The sequence below is a fragment of the Psittacula echo genome (genome assembly GCF_963264785.1).
Source record: "Psittacula echo genome assembly, chromosome: 3".
Classification (NCBI taxonomy): domain Eukaryota; kingdom Metazoa; phylum Chordata; class Aves; order Psittaciformes; family Psittacidae; genus Psittacula; species Psittacula echo.
Window position 1 is genome coordinate 11,652,556 of NC_137736.1, and position 20,651 is coordinate 11,673,206.

At 45.2% G+C, this 20,651-nt stretch overlaps 1 long non-coding RNA gene across 1 annotated transcript in view; it reads left to right on the forward strand.

The window, feature by feature from the left end:
• The first annotated feature begins 17,730 nt into the window (after window positions 1–17,730).
• LOC308219377 overlaps window positions 17,731–20,651 on the forward strand; it is a 122,901-nt gene continuing 119,980 nt past the window's right edge. Inside the window, exon 1 of the long non-coding RNA XR_013956490.1 lies at window positions 17,731–17,764. This is a non-coding gene — a long non-coding RNA (uncharacterized lncRNA). The remainder of the gene's footprint in view (window positions 17,765–20,651) is intronic.

Genomic DNA, 20,651 nt, shown 5'->3' on the forward strand with positions numbered 1-20,651 from the left:
GAATATCTTCTGAAGAATAGTAGGGCCATTGCTGCTTGCAACCAATAAGCCTCTGTAAAAGCAGAGATCCTGTTTTAATGCAAACTTGTGTAATTGTAATGAAAGGTGAGTCCAAGTGAAAGCAGCATGTAAAGAAACATTGGGCTGATGTTTTAGTACTTATTGGGAGAATAGCCTTCTCTTTTAAGTGTTAAGTGTGCTTGAGCAATATGCCACTGATGTCCTTTTGTCTGCAAGTATTAGCTAATAACACAAGATGTCAATATTGGAACTGGCAGTAGTAATCAATGCCCAAGCCTGTGCTTTAGTCACCAGACCATGTGGCTCGCTCTTGTGCAGAGCAAGATCCCATAAGGATGTAGGTGCTGCAGTGCTTACTGTAACGGCCCTTAGAGTAGAGCACAGAGCCCTGGCATAGGTGTAGCTCCCTGTGCAGTGTTTGAGAGGACATAAATGGTGCAGGAAGAGACCTACAGAAACCTGCTCACACAACTGGGAAGTGCTGGGGTGAGCAAGTCCTCACCCCTTGCCCATGCAGCCATTGCACGTAGTAAGGATCATCCGCTTGTCTAGAACTTGCAGATAATGCTCAAAATAGTCAAATCCAAGAGTGGGATTTGACTGGGGATAACAGCAGGGATACCATGTTGTGGAGACCTCTCCTCAGGCAGCTTGTTGATGCCTCTATGCTGAGCATGCAGCTTCTGCATATGTGTTGGCTTAAGGGCTGGGCTGGTTTGTCTTGGGTCAGGGAACAAAAAGACATCAGGGAAGGGAGAGACTTTAAAAGAAATGCAAATAATTCCCCCCTGGCCCCACAGAAGACAGTCCCTCGGTTATTACTGAGGGATAAGATGTGACAGAGGGCAGCACCCACATCACACGTGTGTGTGTTGCTGTCAGATCCTCTGCTGATCATAGGTGTGTGTTGCTGTGTCTGTTGAAGGAATAAGCAAGCAATCACTCTCCTTTATTACATCCAAAGGGATGTCTCTCTAAAATAGTCACAGTATGTGTGCATGACCTGGGGGAATCCAGGCTCCAAGGGTATGTGACTATTGCTTCAGCTCCAGTGAGGGTGAGGCAGGAGCTCAGTGTGGAGGTGCTCCTATCAGGCACATAAAGAAGCAAAGCTAAGCTTGGAAATCCATGATGCACCGGTTCAAGTGTTACCTGTATAGGGGTGTGGTTGTGTGGTGTTCTCATTCTTCATCCTCTCTGTGCAAAAGGCAGTGGGATGGACTTGTTTTTGGAGGGGTTTATTTTGCCCACAGCTTTGCACAAGCAGCACTGTACAAACAGTACAACAACATCCCAAATGGGAAACAGGGCAAAAGGGACCTATGGACTCATGGAAGATATCTGCAGTCTTGGTGACTTGGGGATGAGGTGAGTATATGGTGGGATAGGAGATTAGGGGCATTGAAATGCATTTTTAGACCTATGCACATCTGTCTAATTGCCACTACACACGCTCCAGCTGATTACTGGATCTACCCAGTCCAGAGTCTCTGTGCTTCAGTGCTTCTGGCAAGTGTTTTACTGCTGTTCTGTGCTCTGCCAAAAGCTTATTGGATATTAATGTGCCTTCCTGTGGCTTGAATGAACGAGGTCCCTTTAGCACTTTTAAGGAACACAGGAAAACCACTGATCCCGTTTGCTTTCAGCACATCATCTTTTCTTCCTATTGAAATAAGTCTGAGAGCTGCAGGTCCTCCCATTTCTCTCAGTGCTTCACCAGAGACAAGCATATCTGATGACCTCTGTTCTGACCATTGCCACAATCGGTACAAAAGTCAATTATTGTCTGTGGTGTGGCTCTTTCATCTTTCTGCAGAATCAGCCGGGAGCAGGGCTTTAGGTAAGTATAAATAGCTAAGTGTGGGATTTGCAGCCCCATGGCCCCAGCAGGCATGGGCTGCAGAAATAGCTCTATTCTCCTCATACTTGGCTTCTCATGAGGCCAGGTTCTGAATGCTCCTGACTGCTTGTTAGTCTGCAGCCACTTCTTCAATAGGTCTGGTCAATAGATTAAACCAAGCTTTTGCTAAACTCTCACTTCACAGTTTACAGCTCAATGCTGGATTTGTTATACAGTGACTGCAGTCATCCCAGAGAGACTTCCTCTTCATGCCTGAAACCAGCATCCAATGTCACGGTGACAGTGAAGCTGAGAGGCAAGCCTGTTGCATTAAAGTGGAAATACAGCGCGTGCTTACATCCTAGTACTTATTGCTGGGGGTGTGAGCGTTGGTTGTGGTGGTGATGTGACAGTATGAGCTAGCAGACACACTACAAACCCATGCTTGGTCTTTGGCTATGCAGGACACTTCTATCCATAATAATATATTTTCACTACTCTTTGAATCCCTCCAGCTGTCTAGATTATACTGCCATGGGCATGGTGATATAAATTCTGCTAAGCTTAAATCTATGAACTAGACACTGTCCCTAACGAAAGTGAGGGACAGTGTCCCAGATACGGTCTGATAAATGCCAATTTTGTTGGCTCTCCCCTGTGTATTTTCAGGGCCTAAGTCCTTCCCTGTGGTTCATGGAAGGACTGGACCGAATCAGAGGTGACTTGGTGACCTGCACAGTGGCTCAGCTTGACTTTACTTGGAAATCGTTCTAATCAAAATGGTCAAAGCACTTGCGGACTTAAATAGAGCAGTCCTCGGAAACTGAATGACACGAACCGCTAACGATCTTCCATTTTCTTCTGTTTGCTACAATAATTAATCCTATGTGGCTTAAAAGGATCTTGAAACATTACATAAAGGAGGTATTCCCATTTTTAAATACGGCTGGCAGAAGCACAGGGCTCAAATGGTGTGTGTCAGGTCAGTAGCAGGGCTGGCAGCAAGACCTCCTTTTGCACAGTGATGTAATGTAAGCACATCTAGATCCAACCCACCCTCTTCTACTGCTGTAGTTAAACTCATCTTTAGTGAGAAGCTCGCATTCTTAAAGGCTTGCAACAGTATAAATAAGTGCTGGGTTAGGGCTGTAAATCAAGTGCCATTTGCTTGAAATTATTTCAAGCAAAAGCTGCTGCTTTTTTTCCCAGCATAATCTAAAAGAGCTTTATTGATGTCCTGTCTACCATCTGTTTTGCATATGAACCTTGTGACTCCTAGTCTTTCAAGCTTGTTAATTAGGCCAATAAGAAGCATACCACAGGAGCTCTGAAATGAAATGCTGGTGGCACATCTCTGCCAGCATGGGCTTGCTCTCTTTTTTTCCCAAGCTTACAAGCGAGTGCTGGTTCCCTGGATGGGAAACCCTTCTGTGATCATTCCTCTTCACTTTGCGGAGTGGTGCAGCAGTAGCTATTGGCATTTCCTCTTGCCTTCTCACCTGTTGCAGGAGGAACCTGGCCAGGGAAAAAGGCTTTTGTGTATTTTCTCCCTTGCTGCAGCACAGTCTGGATGTTTCCAGCTGCACCGTGCTTCCATTGAGCTCATCGGGAGCTCAGCGCCTGAAGGCTGCCAGATGTACAGACAGTATGAGCATCAGTGTGGGCTTCCATGGGTATCCACCGCGGTGAATTATGCAGATAACTGCTTGGAGGAGATGTAGTTCTAGGAAAGAGGGCCCCCATTTGGTATGCAAGCCACTGCTAAATGTTGGAGTCTTCAATTCCCAGGCTGCTTTTCCTAAAGTCCAGTTGTGGCATTACTTATACATGAATATAAAACAGCAACAAAAATGGAGGGCACCTACTCACTTGTTCTTCTCTTCTGCCTCCCCTTTACCACCACCACCTTGTAGTGTAAAGCTATATACTCTAGAACACAGGCAGTTGCCTTTCCTGGTGTGCTGCTGCTTGGGGAGGGATGCTGGTTACCAGGAGACTGCCACACCTTCTTGCTGGGATAACGGCAGGCATGGGCAGCTGAGAATGGCACACCAAGAACTGGCTTGGGTTTTATTTATAGGTGTGTGATAAATTGTCCCCAGCAATTTATCCCCTCCAAGATGTAAATCAGTTGATATCGCTATAAACAGATGCACAAAGTCTTAAAACGAATTTTTGCTCTAAAATGCCATCTGATAAAGCACGCTTTTTCCTAGAAAGAGACGCGTGGCCAGGCAGCTCCTTCCTTCTCTGCTTTCCCAGCTGAGGGAAGATGAGGGAAGATGCTGCCCTCTCTTGGCTATGGAGACAAGCTATGTTAGAGGCTACTGTTTCTGGCCACCAAAAGGACACCATAGCATGCAGCTATAGGAGATGTAGATTTGCAGGAAGCCTGAGGTGTAGCATCAGGATGCAGATTCCAAGCTCCTGAGTGTTGTGATCTAGGCAGGTCATCTGGCATGTTGAGTAGGGCTGCTGGTAAGCTATGGTATGGTGTCCAACAAGCTTTGGTGTGTTTGCATCCAAAGTGGTCAGTGTGGATACACTTAGAGCAGGAAACACTATAATTTGGGGGGAGGAGGGGGGGAAGTCTCCATATTCTCCACTTACACATAAATGCCTGGGCTGAAATCTGAGCCCAGAGCCCGAGTGAAGACTACACCAGTTCAGTTTTCTTCCTATAGGCAAACACTAGGGTTGGGATTAGACTCAAATCTACTTGTGTTGTCTTTATAGACTGATTGTGCAGTGTGAGGGCTGGGTTTATTTCCTATGTCTTCCTCCAGTTTCTGTAAGAATGGGCTGAGTGCAGGCATCACACTGAACAGGAGACGTTGCTTTGCCATGCATGCAAGTTCAGTGTTGGGGCTTCTCAGGGATTTATTACCAGAGAAACAGTTCTATCTTCCACTTTTCAGCAGAGTCCATAGTGACAAGACTTCTCTCATTCAACCATTTGGGATCTGTTTAACGCTACCATCAGGTTTGCCTCCTAAATGATTGCCTTCTACAACTTTCCTGCCTTATGAGGAGTAGAAGTCAATCAAGACTGAGCACCACTTTGCTCTTTCCCTCTGAGTTGCACTTAACCCTCGTCATCCCTTCCACATCACATGGAGTGTGCTATTTCCTTTAGAGTTTCTTTGTCTCCTAAAAGCATAGTTACTAAATGAGTTAAAGCTTTACTTTGGGGCCAAAAGGGGCAGACCTGGACAACTGAGAGAGCTAAAGTACCTCACTAGATGTGAGCAATGTTAATGAACCTGGCAGGAACCAGACAGAGGAAGCTCAAATATGAGACAAGGCTACCAAAATTACTTCACCCTCTCTCCCAACTTGTGGTTAGATGCAGCCTTAGTAAGGTGTGCTGATTCTGAGCATCTCCAGCATCTCACTGAGTAAAAATATCCTTGGCTTCATCCTTGAAAGCCGTATGTGTGACCTGACAGTTCCAAGTTCATATTAGTACATCAAGAAAGCACCTTCTCTTCCACAGAATCCCAAAGAGCAATAGAGACCACAGATCAACCCTTGTACAGGGGAAATTGCTGTAAAACTTACTGTTAAGCTCAGTCTGAATAAGATTATGCAACATATAAGCCCATAGCCCCTGTGCTGCAAAAACGCAACTAGCCTTTGGGCTGGGTGCTACCTTCGAGGGCTCAACAGCAAGAAGCAATAAAGGACAACTGCACATAAGGAAGGCTTTCCTACAAGAAACAGCAGATGGGACACAGGAGGCAGGATGCAGTTTTCCACCTCAGAAGGACACAAAGGTTGGAAACCACAAATTCGGAAGAACACCTTGGGAATGACAATGCCAACACAACACTAGTTAGGGCCTGGCTTTCTGAATGCGGTAATCATGGTGGAGCAGCAGCTGTGTCCTGTTCAAAAGGAACACTGCCATCTAGTGCACTTGGAGCACAGCATTCTAATCCTATGAAAATGTGATTGGGGTCTGTGTGTGCAAAGGCTGGAGGCACTGCCACATAGGAAAAGGCATTGTATTTTTCTGTTGTGTAAAGAAACAGTGTTTCAACTTGGAATTGGCTTCTATCTTGAAGAAGAGGAAGGGGAATGAACAACCCCCTTCCAACATTGCCATTATGCATGAGTAATCCTTTTGGCTGGAATCTGGAATATCTACAAAATAGGTTTCCGCAAGCTCTCTGGATGCAAGCTTATCCTGCACATTGCCTTAGCAGTTCCTTAGGAGCAGTGGACGACCCCTCAGGATGGGGGCACACTCACTCATCTGTGTGTTCCCTCACACCCACACTGTTCCATGCCTGCAGACTCAATCTGTGCCAGCAAGACCGATGGTTGTAAGGGAAACTCTTGTCTGTGAAACTGAGATAGATCACACACTTTTTGTGAGAGAGATGACCTATTCAAGCCTATAACAGAGCAGAAAGTCTATGCAACCCTCTCCGTGTTGAGGACTAACTTCCTTTTCTCCTAGCACATGAGCATCCCACGTGCTTAGGTGCAGAGGGTGGGAAATGTCTGCATGTGGCAGTGGACAGAGCTCTGTGCTAGGTAGCTGCAGGGGATCAGTGGGGAATGAGGCTTTTATGGCTGGCAGAATAAACTCCCCTCAAGAAGGGCTCACTCAGGTTCACTTTCAGACCTATTGGGAATCCTTCCCATTTTCTCAGTGCAAGTCAAAAGTAATCTGTAAAGATACAAGGATGGTTAATTCTATTGGCACTAGGATTTTCTGTGATGTACTCTGCTCATCTGACCTGTTAGTGAGCAGTTCTTCCTTGCACTAGGATAGTGAAGGATAACCTAACAGGTTTTGGCTCTGCAGCCTTTTCCACATGGGAAAAAGGCATATCTCCCCTTGATCCCGCCTTTGAAGTAAATGAATGTTCTTCTAAGGTGGATCATGATCCTTATGGGGTTGTAGGAGGATTCAGAGGGTTTGTTAGCCTTAAAATGGTTAATTAGTTTTAATCATTGGCAGCAACTCAAACTACAGCTGGAGCAGCAAAGCTGCTGCCTGTAGTAAAAGACAGCCAGCTGTTGCCACACAGCCATGGAAAAGTGGGGTTGACCAGTTTTGTAGGCTGACAGGAAGACAAAAAGTCAAAATTGCTGCCTCAAGGTTGTATTTATTTATAATCTTATAATGTATTTATAATAGGAAGAGGTGGACACTTAACAAGTTTTCGAGTATTAGATTGCTCACTTTACTCTCAAAGAATCACTGCTGGAGAGCTGGTTTTCTCCCTTTCTGAACTCTCACAAGCTGGCCATTAGATTGTCTTTCTGATTTGGTCTTCCAGTACAACTAAAGCTGTCTGACACCAGTGTAACCTTCAAGACTTATGTCAGTAAATGCACCCAATTCATCCTGCACGGGGTGAATCAACAATACGTGAGCATGCTGTGCAGAATGCTTGTGTCCCGACAGGGCTGATAGCTCTGCTCCTACAGTCACAGCAGAATTGCATGCTTACTTAGCAACAAGCAGCTGATGAATTAATCTGATCACTCCACTAGGTGGGATGCAAGCACCGTAATTTCTAAGCACTTACGGTTAAAATGGGAAGTTCCAGCACAGCCTGCTCAATATAGCTGGTTTCCCATGCCAGATATTACTAGCCAGGGGCTATGAAAGGCAAAAGTTCTTAGTTCCAGTTCCTCTTCATCAGAAAGGGCACAAAAAATTAAATGCTTCAGTGCCCTAGAGACATGATACATAGATGATTGGGGTTGACATCAGCCAGCACTTGGGAAACATGGTGCCCTGCAACCTTCTAGGTCATATCCTAATGTGAACAGAAACAAGGGAGCAGGCAGAGCCTGAGAGTTGCCACTTCCGGATTGTCACTAGAGGCAGCAAGTGCTGTTAGGTGTCCAGAGAAAGGAGAGACAAGCTTATTTTTGGAAGCAGTAAGAAAGTTAATATTTTTATAGATCTCTAACCTTAACACTCAGTACAATCTTACTCCATTATTGCTAGTACAGTAATGCACACTCTGCCCTTAATTGCACTTCTCATTCATTATCCCAGAGCAATGACAGCAGACAGTACATGAGCAACACCTCTACTCCTCTTGCTTTATGCTTTTAATTTTGTGTGTAGAAGCTAGGAATGTTTTATTGCTACTTTCACTCTGAAGAAAAAGAGACACAAAGAATAAATAAGTTGGCCAAGAACTCTCAGCAAGTGTATAGCACAAACAACCAGTACCTTACATTCATGTCCTGATTCCCAGCCTCCTAATAGTATTCAATCACTCAGTTTATCACCATGAACTTCACAGGAAGCCAGACACAGTCCGCATAGAAAACCTTTTGGATTCTTCTCTTGACAGTGCAGCAGACTGGACATTGGTAACGTTGACTCTCATCTTAAAGGTATATTTTTACTGAAAATAAATACACCCTTGAGGACATTAGGTCATCCGTTATATTTTATATTCAGATTTGTTTAATCTTTTTACTTTCAGTTTTCAGAATGCCAAACATATTTGTCCTGACACCACTCAGACAGGGTTCATGTCCTGTCAATCCAAACCGGACAGTTTAGTAGACAGCAACAGGAGTTTGTGGGATCTAGGAAGGTGTGAGGAATAAGTAAGGATTCTGCTATGAACATCAGTTGATTAGCAGTGAAATGATTGTATGCTTTGTAATTTAATGCCTAGCATTATGTTCCAGAGTTAATGTCCCCTAGAGAAGAACTGAATGCTTGTAATTCCCCCCAAGCTAAAACCTCAGAGGCCACAGAAGCAGTCAGGCAATACTGCGTCAGGTATGTTCAGCTAATGCTTTTGGTGCTTCCTTAGTAACCCAAAGGACTTGCATTCTGAAGCACTGTTTCATGGCAAAAGATGAATGATATTCCCAGGGAATCAAGGAATACCCTGGGCCGTTCATGTCATATTTCCTTTGAACTCAGGGGTTCTCTCAGTTTCATTCTGGTACAGGCTTAATCATGCCTGTTGCAACCACTTCAACTGTTGCTCCTTTGAACAACAGTAGCACCTGGGTATAAATATCCTGAGCTTACTCTCACGTACCAGATACTGTGGGCAAGGCAATATCCTTTGCACTGTGGTTACATCTTGCCCTACCGTGTAAATTCCAATGGAAAGATTTCTCAGCATGTAAAAAAAGGTGTTCCCATCCCTGCAAGATTAGAGGGTCAGAAATTTAGAGACAAGTCTCCTGGATGCCCCCTTGATGTGTTGGCATCACTTAGTTTCCAGCAACAAGCACAACTAACAGGGCAGCTCCAATGACTAGTAAGTGCCTTGAAGCAATATTTTCTCACCTATTTCTTTAGGTTATACTTGCTGTTGTCTCCCCTACTGCCCTCAGAAGGTTCACAGGTCACTTCTGTGTGCTGCTATCCTAGTTACTGCTTCTTGTTGTGTGTGTATTATTCGTGCTTTTAGCAATTGTGGCTTTCATGTTCTGCTAGTGTCGGCACAATTCTAAGGGAACAACTTTTTACTCCCATTTGCAGGCTTTCCCTGGACTAGGCAACATCCGCCTTGCCTGTTGAGACAGATGCTAGCCACCTTGCCTGTTGGTATTATTTGCCTAGAAGTGATGTTCAGAAGCTGTATTCCACAATGAGGCCCTCATTTAACAGACAATAACAAACAGATAGTTCCCACCCACAGAGAGCTCATTGCCTAGGGTGATGGAAAAATATATCAACTGGAGGTCAAAGAATAGTAAAGGGCAATAATGCAACACCGGCCACGCTGTTTTCCATGGGCCTCTTGCCTCAGGGGTAACAGTCAACCTTGCCTACATAGGACCAGCTGTCTCTTACTTAATACATATACACACACATGTACACACATGCAGGCTGTGCATAAATTAAACAGTCTTTAGAGTGCTGAGAAATAGCAAATGCTAAATTCAAGCCAGATGAGACCCACTCCCTAGACACCAGCAAGCAGCTTTGGGCTGGAGTTCCATGCTGCTGGAGGTGACTTGGAAGGCAGGCCTGATGGGAAGGCTGCAACACTTAGAATCCAGTGGACCTCTCCAAGGTCTCACTTTTCCTCCAGCGTAACAGACTTTCCTGGACCCAGGCTATCATCCAACAGGGAGAGTGGCTCTTCTGATATCTGTGAACTTTGCTTAAACACTGTACTTGGAAGAAAGTGGGTGAGGGGAGTTTCATGTCTGTCATATGGGTTAGGATATGTTCTACTTAGGTGCTTGGAAAACACAGGTATGTAAACCTCTACAGTATGACAATCTAGAGGATCCCATTCTTATGCATTCTATTCTGCATAGGCATCTTTTGGGGCCTTTGTAGATCCAGCATTAGCAGGAAAAGTCTGGATGTAAGTCTCATATCCAGTGTAGCATAGAACCAAGTTAATGCAGGGCTGAGCAGCTGGAACCCCTTTGTGGTTCGCAAGACCAGAGCAGAAAGCCTGCTGTGCAGTATCCTGCTCCATGGCTTCAAAATGAACAGTGAACCTGGAGAAAACATCAGTGGCCTTGGCGCTCAGAGTGAATGCCTGTGGGGAAAAGAGCCATCAGAGTGGATTTGTGGATTAGGAAATCCTTTTGTGAACAAATTCAAAGTTGCCCTTGAAATGATATTTCTTTAATTTCAAAAGACTGCTGCTTCTGAATTTTTCCCTTTTGATCAAGGAGCAATTGCATCAGCATCCCCATCATTATTACTAAATAAATCTCTGTTTGAGTTTCAGTCCATAAAGTTTGATCCAATGTATTTTACTCTTGCTGTCTAAACATTTCATCTGGTTAATGCCTAACTTCAAGTATTCTTAATATTTGTACTTACTAAATTATTCGGGGAGAAGCTACTGATCGTAGGCCAAATGCTGATGTCATTTACACCAACAATTAGCCCAACATTGCTCAACTCCTGCCAGGTGCTGCCAGGGTTTGAGGCTCTGGTGTCCTTCCTAGTTTCTCCCAACAGATGGCAGCCTCTTGACTACTCTTCTTCCCTCTCGGATTTTAGGTAAAAGGCAGCAGGGAAAACACCCTTATTGTGGTTTTTTTGCCTTGAACAAGAAAGATTTGTGCCCTTCTCGATTTAACCTTTGCTTGTCAGAATAACGATGAGGGGGAGGGAGGAGAAGAAGCCAGTGCCCCAAGCCCAGAGAAATGGTGGAGTGGATTTCACATTAATACATGAAATAACAGGGGCGAGTTCACAGTCAGTATGTCATGAAATAGCTGTCAAAAGTCTGAGTCAAATGTAATGTGAAATGTTCACAGAAAAAGGAAGCAAGCCCAGCCGAACTCCTCCGCTATGGCATGTTTTGGGGCACAGCTGCCTCTTGCAAACACTTTTTAGAGACTCAAAAAAAGCTCTGTGACTGGCTAAAAATAAGCCTTGGCACCTTTCATGCAGAGTTTATTGCAGACAGGAATGAAGGCTCAACAGCCCTGCAAGGTAAGATCTAAAAGGCTCTTACAGATGGGGGGAAAAGTGAGGCACAAAAGGTGGTCTACACACAATTCAGTATAAGGGTTCTGGTGAGGGATGAGATCTTTTTATCTTTTTGTTGTAACAGTACACTCCCCACTGTGAAGCAGTTGTAATGGTACAAAGGTACATTATAGTGGTACGATTTGCCCTACATGAATATATTATTCTGATAAAAGCACTTAATGCCAATATTGTTCTGTTAATGCTAGTTCAGTAAAGCTATACAAATTCTCTGGTACAGTTAAAACAGTACAACCTTGGCATCTAGATAAGGACCAAGTATCTTATCCAAATATATGGACCAAATAAATGACTGATCTGGGAATAGTACACAGCAGTCTTCCTTCCCAAGCTGCTTTTCAGATTGCTTGCAACAATTCTGTTCACATTTCTTCTCACTAAAGGGTAACACAAAGCATCATTGTTTGTCAAAATGTCACAGTTTAAAAAGAGATGCCACAGTCTTATATATAAAACCAAGTGGAACAAAACATTCCAAAATATTTGTTTCCTCTGCCTTCCTTCCAGTGGTACCTGGCATTTTTGTGTGTGCTTCTGGAGGAGTGAATTGTAGCAGTGCTTTAGCTGGGCCTGACAAATTACAGGTATTTGCATGGGATTACTTGCAGTAGTTTGGGGGTTTGAAATATATTTACCACTTTTCATCTCAAGTGGATAGTTTCATAAAACCCTAAAACTTTACACAAAGTAACCGTCCAGTGGGAGTATGTCAGTGTCTTAACAGTGTACATCTAACTACTTGTAATATGCAGAGTATTAGAAATGGCTCTGTCCCTGAGGGATTTTTGTGAAGCCTTAGATCTTCGGTTTCCTTTCCATGTAGGTGTGGAGCTCAACTCACTGAGTCCTGCAGGGGAGACAGCCCTAGCAAGAGACCAACAAGGAGGAATGTGGTCTCCAAAAGGTCTAACACAGCAGGCGAAGGGCAGAGGAAAAGGAGAGAGTTCACGAGGGATGTGGTAGGGCAGGTCCACAGCCACATGTCATATGAAGATGTTTTAGTTGCATTGTTCTCTATTCCAGTTGCTATATTTCTATGGCTCTGCATCCCTACCTGAGTCTCCACCTACCTCACTGTTGTAGCAGTTCAGGTCACACACATTCCTATTATCCTCTTCAGATCAGCCTTTGCAAGTTGTCTTCATTACACCAAAATTTGTCTGTCTTGCTCATCATGGAAGAGCTTTATGGACAATGTGGGCTATCCATGGAGTTGGTCTCTCTAAGGAGAACGACAGAGCAAGCCTGCAGAGCACTGGTGATGTAAAGGTCACTAGAGGCAGCAAGGGCAGGCACAGACTGATCTTCAACTGAGCCAGACTGAAATATTCCAAGATGATCATCAAGCTCAAATTAAATATTTCTGAAGTTCAGAATATTTTTCACAGAAAGGGAAATTTTAAAAGAAAAACCCAAACTCTGCTAATTCAGTATTTCGGGACAAAAATTAATTTTGAATTATCTGGATTTCCCTTGGGAAGGAAATTCTGCTTTTCAATGAGCTGGAAGTGATGTATCTTAAAATTCCCAGGCAACAATCTTATATTGGTATTTTTAATTCTGAGGACCATTCCCATGAGTTTCTAGTATTTTTAAGTAGGTCAAATTTTGAACACAAAAAACCTTAAGAGTTATGCCCCTTTCATCTTTTCTTAGGAGCAATAAGCCTTTTTGGTATTATTGCTGGCTGAAATATTAAACAGGAAGCAAATTACATTTCCAGTCATTAAAGTACAATAGAACAGCTCTATTGTCTGAATCAGTGCAATATTAGGTCAGATTGTCACAAAATGCTCAAAAATGAAGTCATATTGAAAGAATGCAATAAATTAGAATTTTTATGCTTTTGTTATGAGCCCTGGCTGATGAGGGATTACTTTTTCATTCCTGCCAATTAAGGTAGGAAATTCAGGCTCTAAAACTGGAATTTAGTAAGCAACGATATGGAATTTGATATTCACATGCATTAAGTTTCTATCAAAATGCAACATATTTCAATGTTGCTGTTGACAAGTCTACAAGGTTACCCCTTCTTCAACTGTGTCACCAGACACCTTGGTTTTAAGATCTGTTTTAAATGACTCCACAATTAGAGGCATTTGCTTGCAACTCTATTAGCTTGAAGGAACTGTGCTCTACAGGGTTTTAGCTCAAGGAGCACAGAGGTAACAAAAGGCCACTTTGGAGCTCCACACAACACTACAGCACTTAGGCACCCCCTGCTCATCAGAATGCTAGCATAGACCAGAAAGATGCTGCAGTGACAAATGTAGACAACACTTGCCATGTCTGACACCCAGTGGCTGGTAGCTTCTCATGTCCTGCCTATGTCTGCAATCCCCATCTGATATTAAGCCTGACAAGAAAACTAACCAGAAGCTGGAAATTGCTGCTACTTAGAGAGGTGATACGCTATCAGTGAGGTGACTTCAGGTGGCTTCAGGGAAAGCAGGACCTGCTGGCTGTTGCTGAAAGATGTGGGAGTTTAAGGTTGCTCGTCAAGGATGCTTTTCTCTTCTCTCCCTGTAGGCAGTGTGCCCCTCAAGATCTTCCTGCTTTGCTGCCTTGGGCAACTGTCCAGACGGTAGTTGGCCCTAGTCTGTTGTAATTTTAAGAACGCTCATTATCAGGGGTCCTGTGGCCTCCAAGGACTCTATTACCATGCTGAACCCACAAAAGCTTTTCCCAATATCTGAACTAAAATGCTGCTGTTATTTTTTCTTCTTGACCCAATGGATTTGGAGAACAACATATCTATCTTCTTCTGCAGTAATTCTACTGAATACAAGAACTTTGTACTGTTCCTCTCTTTCTTCCCTTTTTTAGACTAAACTAGTTCCTTTGGCCTTTTTTTGTAGTCCATGTTTTCCAAGACTTTTACCATTGCTACTACAAAGCTTTTAGTCTCTGATCTTCAGAACCTCTTCTAAATGCAGTGTCTGAAACCAAACACATTATCCCAGCTGAGGCCTCCTTGGCACTGAGTATAGAACTATTTCTCCCTGGGCTTGCTTGAAGCATGACTCTCCTGTTTGTACACCCCAGAATGAGATTTGTCCTTTTCACCTTTGCTTTGTATTTCACTCATGATCTAGCCTCACCACTCGGATCCTCTTCTGTAGTCTTTACACCTCCTTAATTATTTTTCTCTCAGGAGCAAATTCCTTAACTATTTCTATGGTTGATTTCTACTTCTATACCTTGCTTAGCAATTCCATTAAATACCAGGTTGCTGGCTGGATCACTTCCTCGAGTTAACATAATTGCATCCTCTGAGAGGTTTGCAATGGTTTTGAGCATTACCTCTAACCATAAATTTTAAAAGCACGCTCTTTATCCCACAGTTACTAATGATGACATTAAAAAGAAGCAGACCCACATCATCATTGGAAATATTTTTCCCCACTGCATCAGCAAAACACCAGTAACTTGCTGGGCATCTCTGATACAGCTGCAATTCCCACCAGAAATGCAGTCTCGCATCATGGGGTGAACAACAAATGCTGTTCAAGCAGAGGAATCTCTTCCTCTGCATCCCTTTAAAATCCCCTGCTCTTCTGCAGTATGCCTTTTAATTGTACGTCTGTGTATTCACTGCCACACTTACTTACCTGTTGCTACTCAGAGTTAGTAACATGGAGGTATCTGCTCTCTAACGGTCACATTATGTCTCATTCAATAAAACAACTCAGCTAGAGGAGCCTTCAACTCATTCTCAATACTTAGTTACAGACTGTGAAAGATTTATGTATATGAAGTGTGCTCAGTTTTACTGTCATGCGCCATTGTTTTGACAGCCCAGATGAAGTTCCAGGTATGACATTATCAAACAGAATATGCCCTAGAGAAATTATTTTTCTGAGTGTTTTACTTCACACTCTCTCTCAGCTTCAAAATGCAGAACAGGCCACAAGAAAATGAAAAGAAAATTAAAGCTTTGATTCAGCAGAGAGCCTCAGCATATGCTCACACTGAAGCAGCTATGCAGTCAGATTACACCAGCGCCTAAAATCCAAGTGCTTCACTACAACACTGAGCTGATTCTGGTGCAGGTCCTTACCTTCTTTTACTACCAGTTGTAATTTGCTTACTAATTACTCCCATTACATTAAAACCCCCCAAATCCCTCCAAAACAAAAAAAAAATGGGCTACATAGGGTAAAAAATTCAGGGTTCTCATTGGGCCAATGGAGGTGCAGTGGGATAACCCGCATGACTGGAATAAAGGTAATGTTTGTTCAGGGAGGACAGTAAGGGGAGAGAGATGGCCTTGCTTTACTGTACACCTGAAATGAAATGTGCTAGGGGAGAGTGTTGTCAGAATCTGCTGGGAATGATGAGAGGAAAGAAGCCAGGCACCCTCCTCGTACAGATCTGCCAGAAAACCCCTGGCAGTGCTCTCAAACCATGTAGATGAAGCCCTCAGTGACATGGGTTAGCGGTGGCCTTGGCAGGGCTGGGGTAAAGGTTGCACCTGATGGTCTTAAACATGTTTTTCAACCTGGTTGAGTATATGATTCTGTGGTTTTATTCAGGAGACAGAGAAGCTCTCTGCACACAGCCAGCGGAATCACTCCTCAAGATGGTGGCAGGGGGAGATGCAGTTGTTTGGGAAGGACCCCAACAAGGGACATCTGGAAAACATCCATGACATGGAAAATAGAGAAGCCAACTGGAATGGGAGCTTTTTGCCACATGGCTTCAATAGCCGGACATAAATACTTGTGACATCGAGAGTAGGAGGCAGCTTGGGTTAAGAGTGGTAACTTTAGGTTGGGTGATCCATGCAAATAGAAGGACAGAGCATAGCAAACACAACTGACTGATAGGATGAGGGAATGGTAGAATTGTTGTGCTGGATCACATAGGAGTCAGGGAAAACGGAGGTAGGAAGCTCGGGGCTCTTCAAAGGAATAATAACCACCAAATCTAAACTAACTTAGTGTACAGGAAGGAAAAGGAAGCATGGCAAGAGATGAATGTGGATAAAGTTTAAGCTTTATTTGACCTGAAACAAGCAGGAAGCAGGCAGAAAGTGGAGGGTAGGTCAGGTTAACGGAGTCCCGAAAGAACAGCGCAAGCACACAGGATTACAATCAGATACCATGGCAAGAACAGGTAGAAGAGGTGTTAAGGACAGTAAAAACTGTAAATATATGCATGGTAAAAAAGCCTAAGGAAGGTCTTTGCCTTTTCTTTGATGGGAAGGGATGGAGAGTGACCCAGCCAACTGCCCTCCAGTCCCTTAAGGAGCAACCAGTGACACCAGCCAGCATGGGCACTTGGACAAACCTCGTGGTGCGTTTTGTCAGCTCGCTTTGGACCTGGCTGCAAAACCAACACGTACAGCTAATGCCTTCACTGTAAAATCAGCTGCTGTCTGAGGGCGGCTTTGCCCCAGCCCTAAAGACAGGGGTTCCACAGGGCCCAATAACGAGGAGAGGAGTCCCTTGAGCCTTGAACACCCTTGGGAAAACCACTCCACCTCGATCCACCTCGTAACCACCGCGCCACGGCTGCTGCCGGTGCTACACAGCCGACACCCCAGGAGCGGCGGTGCGAGCGGGAGGAGCTCACCCCCCACACACCCGTCCCCTGCGTGCCGCTCACCCCGTCGTGTGGAAGGAAACGATTATGTGTCCCTTCCTCCCACACCCGGGCAAGGACCGGGCCGGGCCGGGCCGGGCCGGCGCCGCTGCGTGAAGCGAGCGAGCCGCTCCCTGCCCCCTCAGTCTCCCGCCGGGCCGAGCGGCCGTTACCGGTCACCGCCGGGGCCGTTGGCGGATGGCACCGCTCCGATTGGCAGGCTGAGAGCCAAGCGCGGCCTGTCTGCCGCGCTCCGGTTGGCCCAGCCGGTCGATGGCTCCGCCCCTCTTCTCCTTTCCCATTGGTCGGCTGGGAGCAGCGGGCCCCGCCCCCGCCCCCGCCCCTCCGGGGTCATTTAAGTTTACGGAGGAAATAAATAAATAAAGCGGGAAATAGAAATGCGTAGAAGGCGGGGGGGAGGGGGGCGCAACCGAACTTGCTGACTGGGGGGCGGGGACTATCCCCGGCCACCAATCGGTACGCGGCTGCCTCAGACAGCGATGCGTTCGTAGAACCAATCAGCGCTCCAGACGGGCAAAGGCGGACTCTATCGTTCTAAACTCCTACCAATGAGAGACGCCATGCGTTTGACCGACAGTAGCACCGCCCAATAGAAGGAGGGCTTAGCGGGCCGCGGAGCGCGGCTTGGCCTATGGGAAATGAGGAAAGGGGCGGGCACGGGGAGCGGCGGGGAGGCGCGGCTCGCCGGGGAGTGGCGGGGCGGTGAGCCAATGGCGTCAGGCCCGCGGGGCGGGGGGGGCCAATGATGGTGGCGGCGCGGCGGCGGCGGCTGCCTGTGAAAGCGCCGAGCCGCGGCGAAAAGGGGAAGGGAGAAGATGAAAGAGGTACCGCGTTTCCGGGGTCAGCGGGGGGTTAGGGGCGGGGGGACGCGGCGGGCTCCGCCTACCGGGGGGGCGGGACGAGCGCCCGGTGGGAGCTCACCGGGAGGCGTGCTGGTGGCGGCACGGGGGGGCGCGCACCGGGAGCCATTGGGTCCCAGGCGCCGTTCTGAGGTGCCGGGCGGGGAGAGCTCGTTGTATCAGCGCCTCCATTCTTCCCGTCTCTTCTTCCCTTCCCGCGGCTCCGCCGAGCTTTTTCCCGTCCCGAAAACTAAAGTTTAGGGGTCGGTACAGCGCCGTCCGTTCGCGGGCGGAGGGGTGGGAGTTTGATGGGCTTCTCGACACCGGGTGTTCTCTGCCGTCCCCTCGGGGTCATGGAGAAAACAGGCACCTCGCGTTTGTACCTAAGAGAGCTGTCGTGGTACCTCATATCGCGAGTCCCAGAGTGGCTTTAAAAGCAATGAGCCGGTGGTCCTCCCGGTGCCAAGATGGCAGGGTCTGGTACCCGGGTCTCCTGAGTCCTGTCGGGGGAGCGTTCTCCCATGTATGCACGGGAACGCAGGGTTAAAAGGGATTTGCCAGTCGTGGCAGCGAGAGAACTAGAAAACGGGCTGCTTGCTGCCAGTTATGAATCCAGAGTTTGCTGCTTTCGGTAGCCGAGTGAGTCTTGATTTTCCAGGTTAAATGCCCTCTCTTAAAGTCCTCTCTGCTGAACGGCAAACGAGGAATTGCAAGGAAGGAAGGGGCTCTGTATAGTAAGAAAGAACTAATGTACAAAGCCTGAAGTTTAAGTTTTTCGGATCAGGGTAATTATGCAGGAGGAAAAAGTATCTCTGCAAAACCTGTGATTATTTACAGTCCTGAAATCTGAACACCTTGGGTCCGAGTGCCTGCCATGTGCCCTTCTATAGGAAAGGTGTCTTTGAGATTACGGGGTTAATGCTGTAGAAATGCACAATCTTTTGGCATCTGTGAATCTTGGGTGCTTTGCAAGTGTTATAAATTGAGACCACAATGGATCGTAATTCCAATTACAATTTTATTAATTGTAGCAAGTAGAATATGAGCAAAGACAGCGCTGGACGGCAGGGGAGTCTGCGCTCCGCCAACTACCGTACCTAGTAAATCAGACTGTTCCTTTTTATACATCCTGACTTTCGTGTTTATAGAAGTCTTCCTCCCTTGTCCTATGGTTGACCCAGTCGGTTATACTTGCTTAAGAGATAAGCAGGCGTCGGTCGTGCTCGCTTAGAGAGGTAAGCAGGCGTCCGTTGTGCTGGCTCAAGCGATTTCACATTCATTGTTATCTGACCTTTACATTGGGTTTAGTATAAGTCTTAATAAACAATATCCTATTCTATAGTTTCTCACAATCCCACATAAATCTTAGTAAACAATATCCTATTCTATAGTTTCTCACAATCCCACATAAATCTTAATAAACAATATCCTATTCTATAGTTTCTCACAATCCCACATAAATCTTAATAAACAATATCCTATTCTATAGTTTCTCACAGCAAGAAAGGGAAACTCAAGGCTAAAATAAATCTATGATAGAAAAATAATGTCCTCCTGATCTGACACCAAAATCACCCCACCTCGGAGGCAAGACCCGTTTTAGCTGCCTTTGGTAGATGCTATGAGTGCACAGTATTAGAGCTGACTGGGAGGATCCTTCCCACCCCAGTGGAAAATGTGGTATTTGAGAAGTTGCAGTTTTATGAAGGAAAATTCCAGTTTTACTGGAAAAAAGAAAAACAACTTAGATGTTTTTTTCTGACCAGAAAATTAAAGTGAGGCTTCATGGCTACCTGCCTCAAAGCCTTCTGTCAGTTCCACTTCCTGCTTACAGAATGCATGGTTAAAAACCTCTCCTGAGAGATGCCCACCTTTGTTATTATTATTAATTTCCCCCCTCTTTCTCCCTCTTTAAAGGAATTACTCGTAATTTTTATTCCACAAACGATGTGAGAACTTTTTACTTCTTACCCTGAAACACAACGATGAACATTTTATTCATGGCACGAAAATCCCAGTATTTGGCCAGCCCGAATCAAAACTTCTGGAAACTTGGGGCCAGATCTTTGGCTTGTACAAACTGGCTTGTTCCATTGTGTTTAGTCCACAGAGGATTTGGCCCTAGTTAATTAATGGTTCACCCGAGGTCGGGCAGTGAGTTGAGTTTTAAAGCTGGAGAGTGAAGCCAGAGCTGTTATTATTGAATCCTGTCATGGGTCTTGAAGTTTACTGCACAACACTATATTTTTCCGAGACAAGCAGGATTAATAAGAGCCAGAATCCACGCGGCACTGATTGCAACTTTGCTTCAAAATCATGTTCTGAAAAATCTATTCAATTGTGATCTTACTAGAAAAGGGAGTAAATATGTTGTAATTAGTGCATAGGTGACACTGACTACAGAGGGAGAGAGAGGCCTGAAAAACTGCTTTTGTTATTTAAACCTTTCTTTCAAAGTACAAAAGCATTTGATTGGCACTTCACTGATTTAATAGTCCATTTGTAATGCAGGAAGAACATTACAGGGGATTTTAGCATTATTCTAAATCTCATCATTTAATCTGTAGGTGGTTTTTTATGGAAAAACCCTCATTTCTAGCAGAAGAAAACTTTCTGATCGCATGTCGAATCTGTGACTAGGCGGTGGTTAAAGATATGGAGCCTTGTGTCTTCCAAAATAAAACGGTTTATAAGTCTTAAAACATAGCTTGTTTGTTTTGTTAGCACATACACAAAAAGTCCTGGCCAAGGATTTCATGGTTGCTGTTACTACGTTGCAATGTTAGGAATGGAATCCTAAGCCCCCTGCTTTAAAATCAGGATCACTAGCAGTCAGATTGCAGAGGAGAGCAGCTCAGATCCCAGATGTACA